The following is a 19,693-nucleotide window of genomic DNA, read 5'->3' as shown; positions in this document are numbered from 1 at the left end:
AAAAACCATCTTTTTTTTTTTTTTAAGAATTTTATTTATTTGAGAGAGAGAGCATGAGCAGGGGGAGGAGAAGAGGGAGGAGCAGACTCTCAGCTGAGCTGGAGCGGATGTGGGACTCGATCCCAGCACTCTGGGATCATGGTCTGAGCCAACTCAGCCACCTAGGGGCCCGAAAAACCATCTTAACTAGTTTTCTCCTTACTACTTTCTTTCCTCCAATCAGTTTTAATCACAAATTCCACCTTAATTTCCCAAGGCAGGGCTTTGCTCATTCCGTCCTTCTAATCAAAGCCTTCTAACCACTTTAGTTACCATTTGTTGATTGCTTGTTCCTCCACAAGTATTTTATAATATCATCTCTACTTCTTAAACCACTAAACATACGTATTTTATAGCCATCTTACAAAGGAGGAACCTGATACTCAGAATAATTGACTTTCCTACAAAAACCAATGCACTGCTTGGCCAGGATTTGAATTCATGAATGTGGTGTCCATATCCACAACACTTTATGGGGCTTCTGGTGGCTCAGTCAGTTGAGTGTTCACTCTTGGTTTCGGCTCAGGTCCAGATCTCATTGGTGGTGAGATGGAGCCACTCACCAGCTCACTGGGGAGTCTGTTTGAAGATTCTCTCCCTGTGTCTCTCCCCTCCCCCCCTCGATTGCAGCCCACACTTTCTCTTCCTAATAAAAAAATAAATCTTAAAAAAAAAGTCCATAACACTTTTTTGCTCCCTGTCACTTGATCTCTTACAGAGCTACATATGGCACTACTTGCCAAATACCCTCTGTATGTTCCTCCCCTTGTGCTACGGAGATGCCTCCACCAGACCATCACCCTCTGTTGCACCCCTTGGTATTTGAATTCTTGGAAAGTACGCGTTCATTGTATCTCCAGAAACACTGTGTGGCCCTTCTATCTGAACCCACCTACCATTTTGTGTATTCAAATGTTTCTGCCTGTATAAAGATTTTATATGCACATTTAACTCACTGGTTATATTGTCATCTGGAATTGTTAACCTGATTGATAGCCTCATTTGTGCAGGCCGCTCTGAACCAACCCTGGGGGACTTTGGCTATGCCTGCATCTTGACAGAGGGGAACCTTGAACCTGAGCCAGATAGTGGGAATCAATAATGGTTGACTTCTAGTTTTGTGGTAACAGATATTAACTTTATTAATTATGTATAAAAATATTTACTTTTGACTAATGTTTGTGGATTGCTATAAAATAAATGGCTATTTAGTTGTTTATATATTCTTGACTCTAAAATGACGAGTATGAGTCAGTGTTATTTTATGTGCTAGTCAAGAAAGAAAACAAATGCTATCTAGTAAGCTATGACATTTAATTGATTTGAAATCAGAGACATTAAAATGTGAAATAGCATGTAACTTACAATTCATAAGAGATTGCATGTTGCTTTGTGAGAGTTCCCGAGTCTTTCCTCCTCATAGCCATGTCCCCTTTATTACAAACTAATCTATTAAAGGGCAAAGATCTGGGGATCCCTGGGTGGCTCAGCGGTTAGTGCCTGCCTTCAGCCCAGGGCGTGGTCCTGGGGGCCGGGGGTTGAGCCCCGCATTGGGCTCCCTGCATGGAGCCAGCTTCTCCCTCTGCCTGTGTCTCTGCCTCTTTCTCTGTCTGTGTCTTTCATGAATAAATAAATAAAATCTTTAAAAAAAATAAATAAAGGGCAAAGATCTATTTTTCTTTGGCTTTACCCCACCAAAGAGTTGCTCAATAACTGTCCAATGATTAACAAAACTATTTTTTAAAAGATTTTATTTATTTATTTTAGAGAGAGAAAGGTGGGAACAGGGAGAGGGGCTGAGAGAGAGGGAAAGAATCTCAAGCCGACTCTGCACTGAGCATGGAGCCAGACACAGGGCTCGATCTCAGTACCTTGAGATCATGACCTGTGCTGAAACCATGAGTTGGATGCTCAACCAACTGAGCTACCCAGGTGACCCAAAACTATTCTTGATACTAAATCTAATCATCTGTTTTAGTTACTAAAGTAGTTACAGTGAAATGGGCCTATTACTCAGCATGGTCAAGTAGCAAAAACATTTGGGAATCAGAAGACATAGGGTCAGATGATCTGGATTCCAACTTGGCTATGCCTCCTCTGCAAATTCCCAAACCTTTGTAAGCCTCGGTCCCTACATCTGCAATATTGAGGTAATAATGTCCCCTCACAGTGCTTTTGGCAGGATCGAAATTGCCCAGGCATTTAAAACCACTGCACTGTGCACTGTTAAGGGCTAGACTCTCCCCACCCCCAGGGTCAAGTTGGTTCTTCTACTAAGAACTGAACCCACAGACCTCAAGGGCGTCACTTGGATGCATCATTTTAAAGATTATTTAAAATGCATCATTTAACAGATTATTAGGAGTTTTCCTTTATCTGAAGAATTTGATATGTTGCAAGATACTTCCCTTTGCAATTTATTAAGTATGAAAATTGAATAATGTTGGCTGTGTGTGTATTGTAGACAAAAGATACCGTATATATTGTTTATGCACTGGTTCTCAGGGTAAAATGTTACAATGAAGCAGAATTTGTGGGAGAGGGACAGCCATAACCTACTTATATTCCTTGAGGGCTGGATATGAGCCGTAAGGACCATGAGTGCTCTATTTGTTTAACCTCATTAAACTTTACCCTAATCCTGGAAGGAAGGTACTTGTACTTCCCCAGTGTTGTAGGTTAAGAAACTGGGGACATAGACAAGCTAGGTAATCTACCTAAGAGCAGGCAGCTTAACAGTGAGGGTAGGGTTCACACGCAAGCACCTTCTGTAAGCATCTAGGGCTGTAGAGGAGGAAGTATGACCCTCCCATTTCCAAATCACCAGGTGCTGAAGAGGGTGGGGAAGAAGGCACTGGAGAACTTGATAATTAATCAGAGCAAGCACTACAGCTGCTTGTTTCCCTGGAAATGATACCCAGGAAGAGAGATGAGTTCACGAGATCGAGGGTGGATGTGGGGGTTGATATCTACAGCAGAGGAACCCACTCAAAATATGGAGCTTGATGGGAGAAACATTTAGTTTTTAGAAAAAGTTGTGATATAAGGAGGGGAAATCCATAGAGCCACTGAAGCCAAGAGAAGAGTATATCCAAGAAGGGGCGATGGACAGTATCAGATGCTATTAAGAAGTCGTTTGAAGGGGACAGGACAAAGTAGAGCTCTATCAACCGAACTTGTATGCATGTTAAATTGCCTACTCACCATATACAAGGTGAAGAGAGCAAAACCAGGAGCTGTGGGAAGACAAACCGCTGAAGTGAGTGTGGTAAGGAGAATTCAGTTGCTGAGGAGAGAGGAAGATTTGGAGGAAAGTCACTTTAATTGGAAGGGTTTTTTTTGTTTTTGTTTTTGTTTTGTTTTGTTTTTGGATACATACGGTAATTGCCTCTTCCTTCTTTGCAGGAAATGTTCATTAAGTCAACCTACTTTCCCAGGTCAGTGGGTCACATGGGAAGTCAAAAGTTGAGCCTGGCCTTAATTAAAAGGAGATGAGGTTCAATGACTTTGGATAACATCTAATTGACCTTGAGTTTTATTTTTATTCTTCCTTTGAATTGAAGCCCAAAAACATACTCTATATTGAGGTTGTATGATATAAAATCTTTTCTACCAAATTAGACAGAATATTGGAAACTCGTTCCATTGTTGTATGTTATTGCAACAGGAATGATGAGCCATTTTATTTTTGGTCGCCCCACCCCTTTCAGAATGGGCTTCAATTTATTGTTTTATTTATTTATTTTTTAAAATATTTTATTTATTTATTCATAAGAGAGGCAGAGACATAGGCAGAGGGAGAAGTAGGCTCCCCGTGGGGAGACCGATGCAGGACTCAATCCCAGGACCACAGGATCGTGACCTGAACCAAAGGCAGATGCTTAACCATTGGGCCACCCAGGAGTCCCCAGTTTATTGTTTTAAAGATCACTTGCACATTAAAAAATTGGCATTTTAGTTAAAATGATGAATATGCTAACAATACCACTAATAATATCAGTGAAATCATTGAAGATGGCTCCTAACACCTTTGGCATCTTTTCTACATGACAATTATAACTTTGTTTCCTCTAAGAAAAGGGATCCCTGGGTGGCGCAGTGGTTTGGCGCCTGCCTTTGGCCCAGGGCGCGATCCTGGAGACCCGGGATCGAATCCCACGTCGGGTTCCCGGTGCATGGAGCCTGCTTCTCCCTCTGCCTGTGTCTCTGCCTCTCTCTCTCTCTCTGTGTGACTATCATATAAATAAATAAAAATTAAAAAAAAAAAGAAAAAAAAAGGCACTATGAAAAACAGTAAACCAAGTTTCCAAGCCTTAAAAGCTGAGGCTGAGGATTAGGCTCAACTGTGATGTCTCAGTGGGAAGATGTAGGTTAGAGAAATAGATATGAAAGTCTATCTTCGGCTGCTCACAGGCACCTTGGAAGTGATGAAATTGTCCAGGTAGAGTAGGTAAAATAAGAAAAGAGAGCCCTGAGAGGACACTGAGGAATGCCAACATTCAAGGGGCCAGAGTAGGGGACAATTGCACTAAGGAGAATGAGAAAAAGTTGTGATATAAGGAGGGGAAATCCATAGAGCCACTGAAGCCAAGAGAAGAGTATATCCAAGAAGGGGCGATGGACAGTATCAGATGCTATTAAGAAGTCGTTTGAAGGGGACTGCTACATCCATTCGGTGTAACAACAAGAATGCCTCTGATCTCGGGGCACCTGGGTGGAAGTCAGTTAAGTCTGCAACTCATGATTTTGGCTCAGGTCATGATCTCAGGATCATGGGATCGAGCCTCGGGTTGGGCTCCACACTCAGTGCAGAGTCTACTTGTCTGTCTCCCTCTGCTCTTCCCCTGCTCTCTCTCTCTCACTCTCTTAAATATATATATATATATATATATATATATATATATATATATATATATTTTTTTTTTTTTTTTAAGGAATGCCTCTGATCTTGGCAAGAACAGTTACAATAAGGGTTGTGAGGTGCAAAATCAGACTGAGTGATCCAAGGAGAATGTAGATTTACCAGAAGTAGATGACACAGTTTGGTTGTTAAAAAGAGGAGGGTAATACATGGCAGCTGAATGAGGAGGGAAGGTCAAGATACTTTTTTTTTTTTTTTAACATGGTAAGGATTGAAGTTTTAATTTTGAAAAGAAGGAGCAAGGAAGAAGGAAGATGCAGGATTGATATGGTCAACTGGGTGATATTTCTAAGAAGTTAAAATAGAGGAGACCATTCTGAGGAGGTTGGACATATCTTCCATTATACAAAGAGGGAAGGAGGAAAAGATGAATATAGATGTCTATGCTTTTGTAGGTTGCAGGTGGAAAGTTGTGGGAGCTCATGTCAGAAGGTTTTTCTTTTCCCTGTGAGTAGGTTATGAAAATGATGGAACAGATACAGGACAGAACAGGGACCATTCTTTCCCTATAGGCAAGGCATCTGCAAGTCAAATAATGATTGGCAATAAGGCATCAGAACACAGTTGTATGCACTACTCAGAAGGCTAGAACGTTTGGTCAAGGTAGAGGGGATCTATCCCACTAATATTTTTACAGAGAATGGCTAAATAATTGGTCTTCCTGTCTCACATTAGCAGAGAGTGTAATCTGGTGCAACCAAGATGCTTCTTTTTTTTTTTTAAAGATTTTATTTATTTATTCATGAGAGACACACACACACACACACACATACAGAGAGAGAGAGAGAGAGAGAGAGAGAGAGAGGCAGAGGGAGAAGCAGGCTCCGTGCAAGGAGCCCGATGTGGGACTCAATCCCAGGTCTCCAGGATCACACCCTGGGCTGAAGGCAGCGCTAAACCGCTGAGCCACCTGGGCTGCCCAACCAAGATGCTTCTGAGTGCAGATCCAAGAGCCTGAGGCTTGGAGACGAAGAAGTTCCTTCTTCATTACCTTCTTCCCTCATCTGCATAAAGACTGCATCCCAAATGAGCCTTTTTCATTCAGGACATCCTACCAGGTGTTTGTGCACATGTTCCAACCTCAGGGGAGTCCCCTCTCTGCTCAGAAAAGTGATGGTTTGTCCTCTGCCTCCTCTTAGAACATAACACTAAATCACTACTACAGCTATTTATTCACCAGGGAATGGCTTCCTTGCGGTTTTGCTTCCAAATCACAAAACAAAAGGTCATATCCTTTAGTTTTCTTTCCCCCTCATTTAAAAAAATAATTAAATTCAATTAATTAACATATAATGTATTATTAGTTTCAGAGGTAGAGGGCAGTGACTCATCAGTTATATAATACCCAGTGCTCATTACATCACATGCCCTTCTTCATGTCCATCCCCCAATTACCCCTCCCCCCTATTTCCTATTTCCTTTAATTTTCAACTCTTCTTCTGGTCTGGTTTGTTTAGTCTTATACCCATTTGGCACATGTTTATTGAATGCCTAAGTTCTTACATAGGCTCTATGCTGGAGCAGTGGCAAGACAGACAAAAACCCTTGCTTTTTATAGTTCAATGTGGGAGAGAGTCACCAATAAATATCTAATAGGGCAGATGGTGTGTGTTGAGGCAGAGGTGTGTCAATGTGTGTCACTTTAGACAGCATGGGGACATCTGAACAGAGACCCAAAGCAATGAGGGAATAATTGAGGAGATAGCAAGGGGAAACATTTTTAAGTCAGTAAGAAGACCATAGGCAAAGGTTCTGAGGTAGGAAATACCTGGTATGTTGAGGCAAGTGAGGAAGCCAGTGTGGCTGGAGGTGACTGAGAAGGGAAGAAGGTAGTAGTCCCAAGAGTGGCTTCAGGCATGGGCTCTAGAGCCAAGCTGCCCAGGTTCAAATCCTAGTTCTACTGCATACAAGTTCGGTGACCTCAGGGAGGTTATTTGTCCTTTCTGGGGCTCACGGTTCTAATCTGTAAAATGAGGATAATGATAACACCTACTCATAGGCTTGTTATAAGGATAAATGGTTGTCAAGCCCTTAGGACAGTGCCTGGCATACAATAAGTGCTGTATAATGCATCTTAAACCAAGAAAGAAGAAAAATGACTTGACATGATGTGATGGTTAATTTCATGTGTTAACCTGATCGGGTCATGAGGATATACAGGTGTTTGCCTCAACATTATTCTGTGTGTGTCTGTGAGGGTGTTTCTGGATGAGATCAATATTTGAATCCGTAGCTCCGTAAGCCAGATTGCCCTCCCCCATGTGGGGGAGGGCCTCATCCAATATGGTAGAGGCCTGAATAGAACAAAATGAGGGGCAACAGAGAATTCAAGATCTTGTCGGATTTTGAGATGGACCATTGGTCTTTTCCCCTCAGACTGGAACTTATACTGCTGGCTCTCCTGGGTCTCCAGCTTGCAGACAGCAGACCACAGGACTTCTCAGCCTCCATAACCACATGAGCCAATTCCTTATAATAAATCTCTACATATGCAATATATAAAATTAAATATAAGATTGTATATAAATATATGAGTATAAATTTAAATAAATACATAAATTTATATAAATTTGTATGAGAATCCTGCCTCATACAGATGGGGTATAGGGCAGATCATATACGACCTTATAGGTCATTCAGGTTCATTGTGAGGACTTTGGATTTATTCTGAGGAGGATGGGAAGCCACTGGAGGTAGGGGCAAGGGTGGAAACAGGGAGGCCAGCTAGTAGGCCCTTGAGGTAATTAATACAGGCGAAAGGTGTTGATGGCTCAGGCAAGGATGAAGACTTCAGGGATGCTGAGAGGTGATTGAGTTCTGGGTGAACTTGGAGGTACAGTTAATAGGATTTTTTTTTTTAAGATTGTATTTATTATTTATTTAAGAGAGAGAGGGAGAAAAAGAGATAGATCACAAGCAGGAAGGAGAGGCAGAGGGAGAAGCAGACTCCCTGCTGAGCAGGGAGCTGATGTGGACTCGATCCCAGGACCCTGGGATCATGACCCGAGCCGAACACAGACACTTAACTGACCGAGCAACCCAGAGGCCCATGGGCTAATAGGGATTCTGCTGGTGAAATGGGGTGTCAGGCATTGAGGATGATTTGAAGGTGTTTGGCCTGAGCAACTGTAAAAATACGGTATGTAGGGAGTACCTGGATAGTTCAGTTGATTTCAGGTCAAGTCTTGATCTAGGGGTTGTGGGTTCAAGCCCCACATTGGGCTCCACACTGGGCAAGGAGCCTACATAAAAAAGGAAAGAAAGAAAGAAAAGAAAGAAAAGAAAGAAAGAAAGAGAAAGAGAAAGAAAGAAAGAAAAGAAAGAAAGAAAGAAAGAGAAAGAAAGAAAGAAAGAAAGAAAGAAAGAAAGAAAAAGAAAGAAGAAAGAAAGAAAGAAAGAGAAAAAGAAAATACAGTATGTAGGACAGTAGTAGTTACTATATATATGGCCCTTCCTCAGGAGTGAGGTTGCAGATTAGATGCAGACTCAGTCAGTCCTGCATGCTTCTTTGCTTCTTGGTTGTAGTTGAGCAAATAAGGACAAATATATCCTCCCCCAAACAACCATTAGTTTTCCGCTATAGCACAGCTGAAGTTCTTAAAAATGGTCATTGTTTTTGTTGCCTAAAGGAGGCGGTGTGTACTGACTGCCTCAGCTCACACAACTGTTAACCCATTTTGGCAATGTTCAGAGTCTTTTGGTTCCTGGGAGCTGCAGCTTCCCAAATCTTGCCATTCACTAAACTATGCTTCGCATTCACTAAATTATGCTGTTTGAGCAGTTTTCCCCAATATTAGAGCCTGCACTAAGCTGGAAGTCGAGCCTTTGTTGCAACACACACACACACACACACACACACACACACTCATACCCAGCCTTCCCAACAAGTTTGCAGGATTTGAAGTGAGTTTTTCCAGCTTCTACAATTCTCAGTAATAGTATCTAGATATTTCCAGCCAGGAGTTAAGCTCTTCTCCACACCAGCTGTCAGAGCAAGGAACACATGGTCTTGGACAGTTGAGCCTGAGGGAATGACAAAGAAGGCCTTTCTTCCTCCATGTTACACCTCTGCCTCCTGAGGAGGTGCTTGGATATTTCCATGCCACAAGCAGTCTCAGCCCAGGCTTCACGGGGACTCCAGCTATGCTAATGTCTTGGAGTCCTGCCCCAGCTTTTCTCCTTGCCCAGCATCATAATTTTACAGTCTGGAGAGCCCACAGCACAGCTACTCCCCGCAGCAGAATGAGACCATGTGCATACATGTCAGGCAAGTGAGGATCTAGTAGTTCACCAAAAATTCATGAGCTCTCTGTGTCAGGTGCCAGAAATAGACTAATGACCTTGCAACGTGTGCTTGGGATGCTTCTCCACCTTGTGGAACTCCATGCTTGTAAGAATTGGTAAGAATTTATGATTCCTTGGGCACCTGGGTGGCTCAGGGTTTGAGCGTCTGCCTTTGGCTCAGGGCATAATCCCATCAGGGTCCTGGGATCGAGTTCTGCATCAGGCTCACTTCAGAGAGTCTGTCTCTCCCTCTGCCTATGTCACTACCTCTCTCTGTCTCTCATGAATAAATAAAATCTAAAAAAGAAAATTTATGATCCCTTGTTGAGGTCAAAAGAGGCTTAAGAGATATAGCAACTAAATGCATTGTATGGTCCTTCTTTGGACCCTGATTTCAATAAATTAAAAGTTAAAGTTTTTTCTAAATAATCCAAAACACTGAACCCAGGAATCACTGTTAGTTTCGTTGGGTATAAAATAATGTGTATCTCTCCACAAAGAGTAACAACACAGTGAAGAACCTGGACAATTCCTTCCCCAAATGATCAAAATTAACATTGCCAATAAGGCATGATGTTTCTCTGGATTGCTACTCTGAGAACAGAAAATTGCCCATGTAGCATTCTACCCAAGGATTTGTAACCTGAATCTAACATTAAAGATATTAGAAAAACCTAAGTGGAAGAAAATCCTATGAAATTACTGGCCTGTAGTCTTTTAAAATGCCAATATTTTAAAAGACAAGAAAAGGTTAAAAAAGCTGATCCAGATCAAAGGAAGCTAGGGAGACATGACAGCTACATGCCTGTGACTTTGGACCAGACTTTGTACTAATAAATGGTATAAAAAACATTAGTTGAATGTTGAAAGTTTAAATTGGAATAAGAACTGTAGATTAGATAAACGTATCAGTGTTGAAGTTTCTGAAATTGATAACCGTATTGCGGTTGTGCAGGAGAATATCCTTGTTCTTAGGAAAAATACACTGAAGTATCAAGGGGGCAGGTGGCATGATATATCCAGCCTGATAGTGTGGAGATAAATTGGAGTAGGTATGCACACTCACCCATATAGCCTACTTCTTTCACCCAATACATTAGTGCTCTTCTCCTAGTGTCCTATGCCTCAGCCATACTAGTCTTCTTCGTATTCCTCAAGAATCAGGGCCTTTGCACTCACAATTCCCCTGCCTGGAATCCAGTTATTGCCCTAGAAATTCACTTGGCTAGCTCCTTCTCATCATTCAGGTCTCAGATAACCTCTTCAGAGAGTCTTCCTTTGACTACCCAATCTCGAGTGTTCCCTCTCCCCCAGAGCACTTATTATCTGAAAATATTGAATTTATTTCTATGCTTTTCTTTATTTTTTCTACCTCTCTCCACTAGTATGTATACATAACGAGAGGAGGAACCTTGATTAGGACTCTGTCTCCAGTACCTTGTGTCAGAAACATAAATTCTTGTCATATATTTGTTGAATAAATGAAGGTGGGATGGGATAGGGTGGGGTGAGAGGAGCAGAACTCTAGGAGGAAGGCTGGCAACATGAAACAATTATTGGAGAGATTCTGTATGTGTGTGTTTGTGTGTTAGAGTCTAATGTTCCATCCTATACCGAGGACATTTTTTTTTAGAAGGGAGAAGGAAAATGTCATTTAAAATTTGCTTGTTTAAAACTTAGAGGTTGATCATAATCAGCAATTTTGGAGAAAAAGAGGAATCAAAAGAGAGGAACTTTATTGACATATCCATAACTCAATTGTAATGTCAGCGATTTCATTTTGATGACAGCATCTATACTAAGATCGCAGCTAGAATGATACAAGGATCGAGTTCCCAATTAGATCTACATGGAATGGTTTGTCCTTTATTTTGGGAAGTTCCTCTTCCATCTTACCCTATTTAGAACATAATTTCCCGATTCTATGGTATCAACACCTGGATGTCATCTTTAGCTCTCTTTAGCCTCACTGCTCTCTTTAACTTCTTCTTGAATACTTTGGTATGTGGTCCTGTGGTGTGGATCTGAGCTGCTCACAATGGGTTCCTGGCATCTCCTGTATCTCCTGCATCAATGCAGATTCCTTGGTGCAAAGTCAGAAGGGACAAGAGGAAAATAGTCACCTTTTAAAAATTGTCATGTACTTTTTTGGAGTAAAGTATACGTTTGAAAATTCAAAATGTGAGGCCGCTGGGTGGCTCAGTCCATTAAGCATCCAACTCTTTTTTTTGTTTTGTTTTTTTAAGCATCCAACTCTTGATCTCAACTCAGATCTTAATCTCAGGGTCATGAGTGCAAGCCCCTCAGTGGACTCCACGCTCTGCATGGAGCTTACTTGGAAAAAAAAAAATCCAAGATGTACTGAAGGATATGTAGTAAAGAGTTTCCTTCTAGCTTCTGTTTCTCAGCTACCCACTGCCCTTTCTCAGAAGCATATATTGCTATATTATTTTCAGATATATTTTTCCAGATTTGTGTAGACAAATACATGCATATATTCTTCCCCCTACTCTTTATTACACAAATGTCAGTATACTATACTCATGGTTTTAGTACATTGTTTTCTTTTAGGTGCCAATATATCTTAGAAATAATTCCATATTGATATACCAGAAACATACCCATTTTTCCCACAGCTGTGTAGATTCCCATGTGTGAATGTATCATACTTTACTTAGAAAGTAGCCAATCAATAGACATTTACATTTTTTCAATCTTTTGATAATGAGAACAATGCTGCAATGAAGAACCCCCTACACATGTGCAAGTATATATAAAGAAAAATTCCTGGGCCAAAGTATGTATACATTTTAAGTTTTGATAGCTATTGCTAAATTATCTTCCATATAGATTGGCAAATTCACCAGTGAAACCATCAGGGCCTGTGATTTATTTTTTGGAAAGCTATTAATTACTGATTCAATTTCTTTAATAGAGATGGGGCTATTCAGGTTATTTATTTCTCTATGCATGGATTTTGGTGGTTTGTGTCTTTCAAGGAATTAGGCCATTTCATCTAAATTGTTAGATTTGGGGCATGGAGTTGCTTATATTTCTTATTATTTCCTTTTGGTGTCTATATGACCAGTAGTCATGATCCTTCTTTCATTTCTGATGTCAGTGATTTGTATCTTTTCTTTTATTTCTTAGCTTGGCTGGAGGATTATCAACTTTATTGATCTTTCCAAAGAACCAGTCTTTGGTTTTGTTGATTTGCTCTATTATATATCATCAATTTCTGTCCTAATTTTTTTATTATTCCTTGGTTTTTCTTGCTTTAGGATTATATTACTTTAGGATTATATTACTTTTTTCTCCCTAGCTTCCTAAGATGGAAACTTAGGTTATTAATTTTAGGTTTTTCTGCTTTTCCAACATAGGATTAAATATTTATTTATTTATTTATTCATTTATTCATTTATTCATTCATTCATTCATTCATGAGAGACACAGAGAGAAAGGCAGAGACATAGGCAGAGGGAGAGGTAGGCTCCATGCAGGGACTCAATCCCGGGACTCTAGGATCACTCCTTGGGCTGAAGGCAGATGCTCAACTGCTGAGCCACCCAGGCATCCCAGTATTAAATTTCTTTGTAAACCCTGTTTTTGTTGCATATCCCAAATTTTGATTAGTTGGATTTTCATTTTAACTTGGTTGAAAATATTTAAAACTTTCTCTTGAAACTTCTTCCTTGACCCATGTGTAATTTAGAAGTGTATTATTTAACTTCCAAATATTTGGGGAGTTTTCCAACTATCAGTCTGTTGTTGATTTTTAGCTTAATTTTCTTGTGGTCCAAGAAATTCCTTTGTATGAATTTTATTCTCTTAAAATTGCTAAGTTAGGTCTTAGGGCCCAGAATGTGGTCTTTCTTGATTAGTGTTCTCTGTGGGCTTGAGAAGAATGTGTCTTCTACTGATGTTAGATGTAATAGTCTATACACGTTAATTAGATCAAGTGGTGGTGTTGTGCAGGTCAGCTATATCCTTATGGGTCTTCTGCTCTTCTGCCTGCTTGACCTATAAACTACCCCTAGGAAAGTGTTGAAGTCTCCAACTATCATAGTGGATTTGTCTGTTTCTCCATTCAGCTTGGATGTGAACATGTTTAGCATTAGTATGTCTTCCTGGAGAATTGACCCCATTGTCATTATATCTTGCTCCTCTTTATTCCTAAAATTTTTCCTTGTTCTGAAATCTGTTTCTCTTAATATAGCTCCTCCAACATTCTTTTCATTAGCATTAGCATTATCTGTATCTATCTTTCTCCATCACTTTACTCTTAATCTAACTGTATCTTAAAAATTAAAGTGGATTTCTTGTATTGTAAACAGTACGTGGTTGGTCTTATTTTTCTTATCTACTCGGGCAGTCTTTGTCTTTTAATTGGTGTATTTATGAATATATTTAGGTGAATATCAACTATGTTTATAACTTTTTTTTTTCAGAAAGAAAAGGTAAGAAAGTAAATTAAACTGGGATATGATGAGAACACCATCCCTGCCTCTTTTAATTCTTTGAACTAATTTCTGTAATTCTTCACAGTATGTGGTATTTCTTCTGGAATACTGTCCTGGCTAAAAGAGCAGGCAGGTGATTTCAGAGGCTTCCTTTTGGCCTATTTCTGCCATAATGACTTTCACTCAATAGGTCAAGGAATAAAATTGAGGATATATCCAGTTTTTAAGTATAGTCTTCCCAAGGATGTACTCAGGGACCTAACAATAACTGGTAGGTCCGTGTACCCATTGTACCCACTGTGAGATGTACTTGGGCTGGGACTCCATTATCTCCTGGCTCTCATAAGCTTCTGCTGTAACCTAGGCATTATGGTGGCATTTTAGGTGCCCTGGCATCAGGATCGGACCAGACTGTGTGTCTAATAGCCTTCAAAAGATCTGAGTATTCCCCCTTTCCTAGTATTTCTAGAAAATGATTGCAGGTTGCTTTGGTTCCTCTTCAGTCAGTAGGCTCTAGGTCTCAGAATTGCCCTAGATATGGAAAATGAGACTGCAAGTACCCAATGTAGTAATATCAGCTTTGTACTCACAAGCTTTCTATATTTGTATGGTTATATAAACCAAATAATATCTTAATCTGTTGCTCATCTGTATTGTTCCTGGAAACACCATGGTCTATTATTAGCCATTGCCATAAGTCCCAGCAGGTCAAGGGACCTCAACTATCATTCCAGCCTTGGTCTGTATTATAATAATTATGATCACCTTGATCTTTGAAACTTTTTTTTAAAAGATTTTATTTATTTATTTGACAGCAAGAGAGAGTACAAGCAAGGGGAGCAGCAGAGAGAGAGAGAGAGAGAGAGAGAGAGAGAAGCAGGCTTCTTGCTAAGCAGGGAGCCCAATGTGGAGCTCCATCCCAGGACATTGAGATCATGACCCAAGCTGAAGGCAGATGCTTAACTGACTGAGCCAGTCAGGCACCCCACCTTGAGTCTTTTTTTTTTTTTTTCCCACCTTGAGTCTTAAGATTGGGTGCCACTATCTGGATTCAGCTATTCTAGAATCCTATCATCCTAGTTGAAAATAGAGGGCCCAGTTCCATGTCAGAATCTCCTGCAGTCATCTATGATGTACAAAGGATACTACTCAAATTCTCAAAGATCCCAGTGCCCCATCACCAGTGTTATCTCTTACTGCCCTTGTGATAGGAGTGCCTCTGAGTCTTACTGGGGAACCTAGTTATATCCGGTTCTCTGATTCATATACCAATCATTCCAACATTTATACTTTCCTGAGCTTACTAACACTTTTCTCAAAACTTTGTCAGGGCAATTTCAGCATTTTTATCTCATTGAATCCAAGCTTCAAGGAGTCATCCCAATAGCACTTGAAGACTGACTTCAGATGTCCTTGTCAGAACAGAAGCCCCAGTTCATGAAAGAGTGCTCCCTTGTCAGTAATTGCTCTCTTATCCTGCCTTAAATTCTTCACTCCCTGCCTAACATCTTTGAACTCCACTCCCATACGTGCTCTAGTTCCTTCCAATACATGTTGGCCAGGTATTCAAATTCCTTGGATGTGTCTACAACAGGTTTCCAGAGGAGGAATTACCTACTTGGGTTGTGCTGTGACTTTTCCCTAGTTAATTGGTTTGAAGGGAGTTAGAAAAGGTGGAGCCAGATCTTGAGAGGGTTAAGCACCATTTTGTGGATTATGTGCCTCAGCTGGGGTCTTCTGGAGCTTCCAACTGAATGGAGACTGTTCTCCTTTAGCAAGGGGGAGGAAGCTCATACAACCAGGAGGATTAAGAGGTATCAGGGTTCAAGGTTGTTAGGCTCATGCACTTATATATCCCCATCTTAGATCTCTGATTCTCACTACCATCATATTAAGTCCTTGACCTTGACATGAGACCTGTTTAGGCTGTTCAGTATTCTTTGAGCTCTGCTAGCCTAGTAATGAAATCCTGCACTTGATTTTCAGCAGAGTCACCCCTGTGGTGACAAAGGATAAGCACCTCTTTAAACACTACTATGGAGGCTTTCTCACTTTCACAGGATATCTTTTTTTTTTTTTCCTTTTTTTTTTTTTTTTCACAGGATATCTTGAGTTGTCCGGTTAACCTGAGCCCATTTTTTTTTTTTAATTAAAATCTGAATTTTTTTCTTCAAGACTTCTAAGGCCATGAACAAAAGCCAACCAACTCCACAGTCTTTATAATAATTTCCTTCCTGCTTATCACCAGTAATGGAATTCCTTACCTGTGGCTGGCCTGTGGGTGATCCAGTTCCAGAATCTCATTCTGTGGGTCTGCTTTCCAGAGCCTCTTCTGCTACCAATTATTTTAGCCTATGTTCTTCAAAAATGCAGAGCATGAGACAAGGACTTACATGATGGTGATTATTTTGGAAAACAGTCCTTCAAGAAACAGAAAAAGGAAGAGTGAAGCAGGAAAGGAGGAAAAGATAATCTAAAAGCACCTCACTGCATTGATCCACTGTGAGGAATTAGGGGTTAACTGCTAGGGAAGAATATTCATAAGAGCTGTCTGCTTGAAAGGGAAGAAGAGAATATTTATCACTGCTCCTGTTCTTGCATGGGGATTACTCTATGGGTATCTTGCATTTCCAGTTTTTAGAAAAATTACTTCATCCTTTTGTATCTTCTAAAAGTGATCAATAAGGGTTTTTCTTTAAAGTATCATTATAAACGTATGGATTTTGACACATTTTATATGTTTTACTCTATTTAAATAATTATTCTTAATGATAATGTTCTATCTTTGGCTATTGGGAGCCCCTTCAAATTGTTTCAGTTTTGACCATTGGGAGCTCCTTCAGATGGGTTTCTGTAACCTTTCAATAAGACTCCAGGGGACTGTAACAGCTTTCTTGTTTGTTAGTGTGACTAGGTATCCCAGGCCCATTCCTGCTCCCTATAGAAACTCACTTGTTTTTTCAAGGAGCCTGGTTGCTTTTCTTGAGAAGTAATGTTTAGAGATTCAATCTGGGCACTAGGGGTCCTCGTTGGGTTGGCCATCACCTCTATGCCTTTCCTTGGACAGAACTAGAAATATGTACTCTTCTATGAAAAAGAAAAATACCTCACAAGCTGATATTCATACTTCCAATTAAAATAAAACATTACAGTTTACCTAATTTATTTTATTTTATATTTGTATCTCTTTATTCTTACTCATTAACATGACTACTTATTTTGCTTTAGCTTATTCTATGTGTATATATAATAGTTTCAAACATCATTAGCAAATTACATATTGGCTTTCTCCTATTATGTACATATGTATAATAGTTTCATACTCTTGTAATTAGCAATATGACCCCTGAGTACAATTTAAGATTTCTTTGCAATTTTATTTTCCCTTTAGAATATATCCCACTGGGAAAATACAATCAAATTGCTATATTTTGAAATTACTGAATAAAATCTTCTCTATAGAGTTAAGCCATCAACTTGATATATTTGATATTTTGTTTTTAATTTTCAGGGATTGATATTTTCCCATCTTGATTTAATTTTGTTTTGTAATTATGTAAGCCATTTACATGGTTTGTAGATTAAAAGCTTTACAACAGAGTATATTCAGAGAAGTTTAGCTTCTAACCCTGTGTCCCTTTAACCTGCTTCCTTTTTCCTCCAAAAAGTAACCATTTTTTCTATTACATTTTAATTTATTCTTCCACTTTTGAAAATGTATGCATTTTTTTCATATTTTCTTATTTTTAAGATAAAAAAGGTAGAATAGTACACATTTTATTTTTTACCTTACATTTCTCACTGAACTAAATATAAACATCATGAAATTCACTCCATAGTGATATATGGAAACCTTTGTTTTTTTTAAGATTTTACTTATTTGAGAGAGAGAGAGAGAACTTGCATGCAGGAGAGAGCACAGGGAGAGCAACAGAGAGGGAGGGAGAAGCCGACTTCCCACTGAGCAGGAAGCCCAATGTGGGGTTCTGTCCCAGAACCCTGGGATCATGACCTGAGCCAAAGTCAAACATTTAATCAACTGAGCCACTCAGGTGCCCCAGAAATCTTAGTCCTTTCTACAGCTGCACAGTTCTCCACTGTAGGCAATTATCCAGATATAAATTGAAGACAGCACCAATAGATTTGAAATCAGTAACTTGAAGGATAGAATTATCATTTACTGCAGTGGGGAAGACTGCAAAAAGAACAGGTTTTATGGGGACTATCAGGAGTCTAGTTGAAGACACATTTTGTTGGAGGTGCCTATTTACACCCAGGGAGAGTTAGAGTAGACAGTTGTCTGAGTCTGGAGTTCAAGGGCACGGTCCAGGGTGGACATAAAACGTAGAAATTAACAGCCAGGGAAGGTGGCGAAGGATTGGAGGAGTAAATGCTTCAGGTTGGTCAGTTCTCCCGTCTTCATGAACTCCTAACTCTAGCTAAGATTATAGGAGCTTGACTTTATCCTGAGGACCCCTCTCTGACTGATTTCCCTGGTGAACAGGAAGACAGTCATTGCCTCAAAGCAGAGTAAGCAAGAGGCAAGAGGAAACGTGAACTTGTTTTCACTAACCTATTTCTCCCTGCCAGTCGAATGCCCCAGGCTATGGCCAACATGTGCCCCCACCCGCTGCAGGTGCACCACTTCTACCTTCCCAGCACTTCTGAATATTGACGTCATTAGTTCCTGGAATTCTTCTTATCCCCTTTAAGCCTTTCCTCATTTGATTCTGCAGAAGGGAGCCAGCAATCTGTGCCAGGTTTCCGTCTTTGCAGGAAGCAGAAATTCTATTTGATTTCTAAAATTAACAAGGGAAAGGGGTATTTATTGTTTTAAAAGAGAGAAAACATGGGGAAACTCTGGTTTATCATTTCTTTCAAATACTCTATGAAAACATCCCAGAAAGATTGAACCTGATTAGGATCCAATTGAGGAAAATAGGCATGCAGCAAAGCTGGGAATCGTGTGCTGGGTGGGAAAATAAAATATTGACTACTGCTAGGGAAAAGAAAGTATTCTTTGTGAAGAATTCTTATAATATAAAAATTCTGAAATCCTATGTGGTCAAACATGTATGATGCCTCCTTAAGAGATATTTCCCTAGTCTTCAATATGCAAGGGGGAAGATATCAAAGTTCAGCACAGACGATTTTACAGAAAAATTGCAATCAATGTTAAACCCGATTGCCATTAGACTATAAAATTAAACTATGTAACATAATTGGAGGTTAATAAAATTTAAATAGATATTAGAAGTATTTTGATAGAAATTAGTGCCTATGTTTTCTTTTTTTTTTTTTTAGTGCCTATGTTTTCTATAATTTCTCTTGATTGGCCCTATGTTTCCTTTTTTCTTTTCTGTTTCTGCTCTGGTGGCAATGTTAACTTTTAAAAAAAAATTTTTTTTTACAGAGAATATACACTTGTAACTCACGAATATGAGTGAATATAGTCAAAAGTGAAAGTCGCTCTGTAACAATACTCTCTCTTCATGGATGCAACACAACATACCTCTCAGAGATAACCATTTTTGACAGTTTTAGATTTATTTTCATATCTTAGTCTGTTTGGGCTACTATAACCAAAATACTATAGATTGAGTGGCTTATAAGGAACAAAAATTTATTTCTCACAGTTCTGGAGACTGAGAAGTCCAAGATAAAGGTGCATCATATTTAGTGTCTGGTGAGAACCCACTTCCTGGCTCATAGACAGATGTCTACTTGCTATGTCTTCATATGGCAAAGGGGTGAGAGAGCTTTGTGGGGTCTCTTTTATTAGAGCATGAATTCTATTCATGAGGGTTCTGCCCTCTTTATATAATCACTTCTCAAAGGTCTCATCTCCAAACACCATTACCCTTTAGGATTAGGTTTCAATATATGAATTTTGGGAGAACACAAACATTCAGTCCTTTGTACTTTTATGCATACGTTAAACATTTTTATAGGTACTCACACATATGCAGAACCATTATATACATATATA

Source organism: Canis lupus, chromosome 25 (genome assembly GCF_048164855.1).
Source record: "Canis lupus baileyi chromosome 25, mCanLup2.hap1, whole genome shotgun sequence".
In the NCBI taxonomy this organism is placed as follows: domain Eukaryota; kingdom Metazoa; phylum Chordata; class Mammalia; order Carnivora; family Canidae; genus Canis; species Canis lupus.
The sequence above is the reverse complement of the archived record's forward strand: the minus strand, read 5'-3'. Positions refer to the sequence as shown.